Source organism: Panicum hallii, chromosome 8 (genome assembly GCF_002211085.1).
Source record: "Panicum hallii strain FIL2 chromosome 8, PHallii_v3.1, whole genome shotgun sequence".
NCBI lineage: Eukaryota > Viridiplantae > Streptophyta > Magnoliopsida > Poales > Poaceae > Panicum > Panicum hallii.
Window position 1 is genome coordinate 39,507,963 of NC_038049.1, and position 8,268 is coordinate 39,516,230.

Sequence of the window (8,268 nt, forward strand, 5' to 3'; positions counted from 1 at the left end):
AAAGAAAGCACTGGAAGCTAAGTTTAAAGAATTTTTCCTAGAACAAATGGCGGAGCAGCAGCGGTCCGGACTATTATGGATTAACCCATCGCAAGAGGTGAGCCAACAACAGATGGTGACGATGCCCCATCCGGTATTGGCCCAAGCGAATACGGCAAGTGCTCAGAGCAGTGTTGCCTCTACCGGAGCACAACCATATCCGGTAGATTATATATCCATTAGTACCGCCTGCTTGTTGCTCTATCCAGTTGGCAGAGCTGGGAAGATGAAGAAAGTAGCCAAGGCCCAGGTGGATCCGGTTGGGGGTTCATTTGAGGGAAATCCGATCTCGCCCCTACATGCATACGTAAAAGTGCAACATGTTCTCAAGTCAAGCTATGAGGATCATGAGATAGACATCCCCACTGCAGATGGGAAGCATTGCCTTGGAGAATGCCTTGGCTCAACCATCCTATGGCATAAATGAGATATCGTACTGCTTGGTCCACAGCCTTCAGCAACTCTGGATCGTAACATGCTGGCACAAGTCTTAATTGAGCATTACTCATCATCGCCAGCACAACAAGAGGGGGCAGCACCAAAGCATACACTAGAAGCTCCAGCATCACCACCACATGACCATACACCACCGGCTCTGCAATCAACACCACCGGCTCCAGCATCACCACAGACTTCGGCATCACCACAACGAGAGCATATGCCACCGGCTCTGCAATCACCACCACCGACTCTAGCATCACCACAAGCTCCGGCATCACTACCACAAGAGCATACGCCACCGGCTCTGCAATCACCACCACCAGCTCCAGCATCACCACAGGCTCTGGCACCACCAGTACGAGAGCACATGGCACCGGCTCCGCCAGCACCACAACAACAACAGCTGCCGCAGTTGTTGATGCCGAGAGTGATACGACCTTATGGGAGGGAAGGGTTAGAGATTGCAGATATATGGCACACCGCAAACAAGAAGCAGGGGTCAAAGGCTAAGTCAAATGATGATTCAAATTCTAGTGCCATCAGATGACCGGGGTTTTTCTTGCCTCGCACTAACTCGGAGCACCATCTGGTTGTTGGGGTCGATGACATACAAGACTTACCGGATTGTCCAATAAATTTTGAGTATGGTAAACCATTTCAACCCGACGCTATGATCGCGGGGGTTCCAAGTGACATGCAGAGGATACATAGTTGGTACACAAGGGCATGTAGACTTGGGCTCACAAACATGTGGGCTCGGTATGACCCGGATATATTCGGACCAAAAGATCCTAAAGGTGTCACTGATATCATGTTCGATTTTGAAAACATCCAAAATATGTTTCGCCTTAAAGAACTAAGAATAGAAATGGTTAGACTCTGGTGCACGTAAGTATCGTATAGAAACTAATATCTTATATGTTATTGCCTACCATATTATATAAGCATATCTAATTAAATGTGATGCATTTTATTATACATGATGCAACAAAGACAAGCCGACCTGATAAATCGCAAGATGGCGTTTCTTGACCCTCAAGCTATTTGCGAGTCCAGGCATCTTGAGCCAATGTGGCAAAAGGACAGCCATGATAGGTAAGTAAGTGTAAAACGCGCAAGGAAAAATAAGCAAAATGTATACACGAACACAAAGAGGTCACAAAAAGGGTTGGGGTCTACATATCGCTTCAGATACAAAAATGCCAAGATAGCGATGTTATATGGGCACCATACTACTTCCAGTAAGTGTAGTTTCAATCATTTGTTATAATATGCACTTGCTTCGAATAAATGCCTAAGAAATCATATATAATATTTTTGCAGAAATCACTGGATTGCTTTTATGCTACAGCCAAAGCATGGAAAAATACTTGTATTGGACTCCGCTGATTTTGAATTGTGTAGATACAAAGAATTCATATCCATCCTCAATATGTTAGCAAATATATTATCTCCTACATTTACATCATGCTAGATCTTCCAAAAAAACTACATATATAATCTTTCTTTTTAAAATAGGGCTTACATGCACTACATTTCCAAAGGAGGAATTCATCCTCCCGAGAGAACAGCAAAAATGACTTTGCGCATACACTTCCCCTACCACAAGCAACCTGCAGGTTCTGTGTACTGTGAGTACTACATGTCCGAGCATATGAGGGAGCTCGGGAGATACAACTGATCCCGAACGTGCAAGCGGCTAATCTTTGTTAGGGATAGATGCATATGCGGGAATTAATTTTTCGTGTATCTATCACTTGGCTTAATTTTTCCATGGATTTTTGAATTGCAGATTCAACCGAGAAAACACGATGACCAACTCCATGAGCAACAACTTCTCAACATAGTCGCTAATTTATGCCGTTTTATTTTGCATGAAGTGATCCATGTAATGGGGTATTTTGTTCACCCTGAACATGAATTGCCAACTGAAAAAAATACGAAGGTCTTCGTCAGTGGGACGCTCAGCACCTCCGTGCCGGCTCCAATATCGTTCATTAGGGGTAATAGGACAAAAATATGTATTCCACGTGCACTTTGATAATGTACTATAATGATGCACTGTAATAATATACTTCGATATGATTTTATTTTATATGCGTAATTATTTATATTTACGAAACATATTTCATGTCGGTCACTATGACATTCAATCACACACTAGCTTGATAGGTCAAAATTGGCGGGAAATAAAATTTTTGGGAACCAGATTCAAAAAATTTAAATACAAATCAACCAATTTTTAGGCGGGAAACTCATTTCCAGGGCCCTCACCTGCCCCTGCAAATACCATTTGTAGCTGTGAGAAGCAGGGACGAGTATTGTGCCCGCCCCTATAAATGCTGTTCTATCTGCCCCTACAAACATTTTCTGCGGTAGTGGCTTTTGGCGCAATTATGTTAAGAGAAACCCGCAGATCATGGAAGGCCCAATTATGCCAAGCCAAACCACGCAGAAATGCTTAACACAACATGATATACCGTTGCTCTATCATGTAGATCGTCCTTCCCTATATGCTTGGAGTATGTGTCATGGAATACCCGATCATTAGTTCCACACCTAGTTTCCCGATTGCTGCTTTCACTGCAGATCTAATTCTCGCATTCTTAGCCCTAGATCCAAGGACGAAAGTCATATAGAAGGATAGGAAAACTCGCTAAAATTTCTACATTTTAAAACATGAACCAATTACAGTTAACTAACCTAAATTTACTCTAGAATTAAATTCAAAATTATAAACTTTTGCATAAATAAATTAATTCATGAGCATTTTGGGTCGTGTCAAGTTGCAACACCTTTGGTTCCAGTTGCAATTAGATGTCCATCTAATTGTAATTGGTTCAATATTCAAGTTGCAGTTGCGAAGGTCTGCACATTTTAAAAAGAAAATGCTACATATATAGTACATATATTCTCTACTAACCAAAATGGTGCTATCATTTATTCAATGTATTCTCATTGGTTACGTACTATAACAGCTTTATTCTTTTTCGGGTAGAAATATCAACGTGCTTTGAGCCTACCAACCTTTTCGGTTCAAGCAAGATGCTGGAGTCAGTCTCAGCACCAATCGAAAAGCTAAGGCAAGCAGAGCCAGGAAATGCATTTTCAGGACAAATTAAATTGAAAACGCAAGAACCAGGAATCGAATTCTTCACACACTTGTGCACACTTGACACCTATACCTAGGAATGAACCTCGCCCCTTTCCAAACTTGATGCACGGGCTAACCTTGGACGACGACAACAAGGATGACTTGGGCGTAGGACATGTTGATTCTTGTTAACGTCCCTACCATAAACTGCCTTGACGGCCATGCCCGCCCTGTAAAACCGTAACAGATCTAGTGTTACCACCGCTATAGATGTTACTGTATTATCAAATTTAATAGCATCTATATCAATGCATCAAAAATTCATCCAAAAATATGAATGCATAGAGCACGCAAACATATCTACCATCATGCAAAGTTTGAGGTGAAACAAAAACTTGTGCAAGAAGAAACAAAAAGAGAAACTTGCACGTGAATAGTTGCCAATTGCTAGGGTTCAGGGCCCTAAAGTTTGTGAACTTTGACTTTTCAAATCCTATGGGTCCACTATTTCCTGTATGTTTTCTCGCAAATGGTGATGGCAAGTAGCATTTATTTTAGAGGTTCAGTGGAGAACCCCACCCTGCCCCTGCTCCACACTCATCCGAAAAAGAAAAAGAAATTCTATCCAGATGACTGTTTTGACTGACGGCTTCCATACGTAATATCCTGTTAGCAATTTCCCATGACTTTCCTGACGAGCTAGTGCTGTCCCTATCAGCTATAACCATTTTAAGGCAACGGACCACCGGGCTAGCTGCACACACCAATGAAAACTCGTAACGGATCACTTCTCAAGGGCCACCATGCATCGCTTGGCTGCCTGGTTTCTTCTTCACATTGCCTCCTCCAGCTTCTTCCTCATCGCGCATGCTCGGAAGCAGCCTGCGCTAGCCAGCGACCACAATGTTAGTGCGAGCTGCTTGCCGCACGAGTTGCTGGCCTTCAAGCATGGCATCACCAACGACAGCACAAACCTCCTCGCCTCATGGCGACCAAGCCAAGGTTGTTGCCGGTGGACAGGCATCGCCTGCAGCAGCCAAACTGGCCATGTCATCAAGCTTGATCTCAACGGGGCCTACTCCTTTCACCCAACTTTGGTTGGCCAGATAAGTCTCCCTGCTTTCTCTGGATTACCTGGAGTACCTCGACCTCAGCTCAAACTTCCTGGAGGGGCCTAATGGCAGGGTCCCGGAGTTCTTAGGTTCTATGAAGAACTTGAGACACATCTAGATCACTCCTACATTCCTTACTCTGGTACAGTGCCACCCCTACTCAGCAACCTTTCCAAGTTAGAATACCTCGTCCTATCCTTCACATCATTTTTTGGTAGAATGCCGCCTCAGCTTGGGAACCTTTCAAAGTTGCAATATTTGGAATAATACATATTCAACTGATATCTCATCATGGCTAAGTCATTTAAATATGTTGGAGTATATTGACATGAGCAATATAACTCTCAGCACAGTAGTTAATTGGCCTTCTGTGGTGAACATGATTCCAACTCTGAAGCACATCAAACTTATGAATTGCTCACTTCCAAGTGCGAATCAGTCGATTTCGGACCTAAATCTTACCAAACTTGAGGAGCTTGATCTCACATGGAACTATTTTGGACATCCAATTGCATCATGCTGGTTTTGCAATGTAACAACAATTAAGTTAATGTACCTAGAAAATACATATCTTTATGGTCCCTTCCCTGATGCCCTCAGAGAAATGGTGTCGCTCCAACACCTAGACTTTTCATACAACGGAAATGCTGCCATGTTGACGGTCGACTTGAAAAAACTCTGTGAATTGGAAAGCTTACGCCTTGACAATAGTCTATCATATGGGAGCATAACAGAGTTAGTACAGAAGAAGTTACCACAGTGTTCTCGAGCAAATTTTATGCCTTGAGTTCAGTAAGTAATAACATGACTGGAAATTTTTCCCAATACTATGGAGCGCTTAACTAGTTTAAATGCCCTTATCCTTACTAACAACAGTTATACAGGGATTCGGAGCTGTACTAATTTAGAGTACGTCCATTTCAGTTCCAACCCAGTGACCAAATACCATTGCTGCCAAGAAGCCTCAGGGTATTTGAGGTCTCCATGAACTTGTTGTCAGGGCATTTTCCATTGGAATTTGGAGCTCCAAATTTTGAAGATCTAATTATATCCTTCCATTACATTACTGGTCAAATTCCTCGATCTATTTGTGAGTCACTAAACATGGCATTTTTGGATTTCTCAAACAATATTTTTGAGGGAGAACTACCTCACTGTTCTCGCAAGCCAAGTTTACGTTTCCTGCTCGTAAGTAATAATAACTTTTCTGGAAAGTTCTCCTCGTGGCTCCAAGGCTTCTCATCACTGGTTTTCCTTGATCCTTCATGGAACAAGTTTTATGGATCATTACCAAGCTGGATAGGAGATTTGGTGAACTCACGTATTCTGTACCTTAGTCATGACATGTTCTGTGGAGATATTCCAACATCCATGACGGATCTTAGAGGACTTCGATACTTGGATTTAGCAGCAAACAATATGTCTGGATCAATTCCTCGATCTTTGTCAAATTTAATAGGAATGACTGACTCTAAAACACATCCATCTAGATCTATCAATGATTCATACTCAACATTGTCGTTTGACGAATCGCAAGATTTATTTACCCTGGTGATGAAGCATCAAGTACTCAAGTATGGATCACACGGAATAGTCTCTGTTGTGGGAATTGATTTGTCACTGAATCAATTGACTGGTGAGATTCCAGATCTTAGCATGGCGTTGAATTTAAATTTGTCATGGAATCACTTGAGCGGAAAAATTCCGGAGAATATTGGATCTATGAAATCACTGGAATCACTCGACCTCTCGAGGAACAACCTTTCTGGTGAAGTCCCACCAAGCTTGTCAGATTTGACATACTTAAGTTAACTGGACCTGTCATGTAACAATCTTACAGTGATGGTCCCATCAGGTCGTCAACGTGACACACTTTATACAGAAAACCTACCCTTCTAGGTACTGTGGAAACAACGATCTATGTGGTCCTCCTCTTCAAAAAAAATTGCTCAGTGAACAATGCACCAGGGCGTAGAAATCAACATGCAGAAAGCAAAATGGGTTCTGATTTAGCGTTCTTTTACTACGGACTTGGGTCCGGATTAGTCGTTGGCCTCTGGGTTGTCCTCTTTGCTCTACTATTCAAGAAAGCATGAAGAATTGCTTACATGCGCCATATGTTGGTAGGTTGTATGACAAAGCATATGTGTTTGTGGTTGTCACTTGCATTGGGGTAAGTTGTTCTACTATGTACTGGTGAATACTGTCAAAATGATCATGCTGATCCTTTGTCGAGCTAACGACGCGGTCCAGGAGCCAAATGAAGGGCACATACGCAGAACACAAAAGCATGGGGCCTTAGGCTTGGGGAAAGGGAGACATACATGAGCAGCCTGGCTGTGGAGCTGAACGTACATATATACATTTGTTCAACGGGCTGGATGATGGTCAGAGGACGTGCCTGCAACACGTCAGGCCATGCGCTCGTCGGATGTTGCAGGCGACATGCGTGGATTGCACGATGACCACAGCCATGGATGTCACATCCAAGATGATGGGTGTAACACACCTTGGACTTTTTCCAAACCCAGAGGCTGCCAAAGATAATCTAGAAATTATTTAAATTTTCAACAGTATCAACAAGCACATCGTATAATATCGACAAGAACAACATATAGGCACTAAGTAAACATCACAAACCATCCCAACAAGTAAAAGAATTAGCCAATCCAACTACACCAGACCGAGACTCAACCATAACAAGAGTTAACACAAGCAAATTAAACTCATTAGTCTAAGAGCTGATATATCAAACTTTGTGTGCTCAGGAAGTATGTGCTACTCCCACTTCCCATGCACCATGACATGATCAATTGGTACCTAAAAACTAAAGAAATACATAAGAGAAAAACATCCAAGAAGTACAATAAGATTTTGAAGAAACATACGGTCAGGGGTGAATACGGTACGGATATTATCCGTTCGACCAAAGGGGTTTATATAGAGAATAAATGGAATAGACAAAATCGGTAACCGGGTATTTAATATCCATACCTTATCCATATCCGAATACTTAAGTGGGATCAAATACGTACGTGTTAGTTCGACATACACGTTATGCATGCGTACGTGCTAGTTCACATTTAAGTTTGTGCTTAAGTTCGTAGTTTCAGTTATGGCATGTAAACAAATGCTGGGCATTAAGCTGCCTTTTTCTGCAAACAAAGAGCAGAATCGGCTGACACTAGCTTAGAGGTGACTACCAACGACATCGTTAATCTCAACGAGGGATTTCAATTGATGGCAAACAAAATGCACGTAATGTTACCCTTGAAATTGTTAATCTCGACGACGGATATGCTAATATTTATAATTTACTATGAACAAAATGTATGAATTGTTATCAAGCGACATTCTTCACTCGACATGGGAATACGCTGGTGTTTCTTAATTCGCGGAGAACAAAATCCATGCATTGTTATCATCGACATCGTTCATCTCGATAAGGGAGCTACGCTGATGTTTCTTAATTAACGTTGAACAAAATGTTTGCATTGGGATAATCACCATGAGGCAAGCTGCACAGATGTGAGTGTACTCTTATATATCTATATATACACACACATATGTGGAACACGGTAT

At 42.1% G+C, this 8,268-nt stretch overlaps 2 pseudogenes; both read left to right on the forward strand.

Annotated features, from left to right (window-relative positions):
• The first annotated feature begins 4,377 nt into the window (after positions 1–4,377).
• On the forward strand, positions 4,378–4,953 carry LOC112903797 (annotated as a pseudogene).
• Positions 4,954–6,057: 1,104 nt separating this feature from the next.
• Positions 6,058–6,886, forward strand: LOC112903798 (annotated as a pseudogene).
• Positions 6,887–8,268: the final 1,382 nt, after the last annotated feature.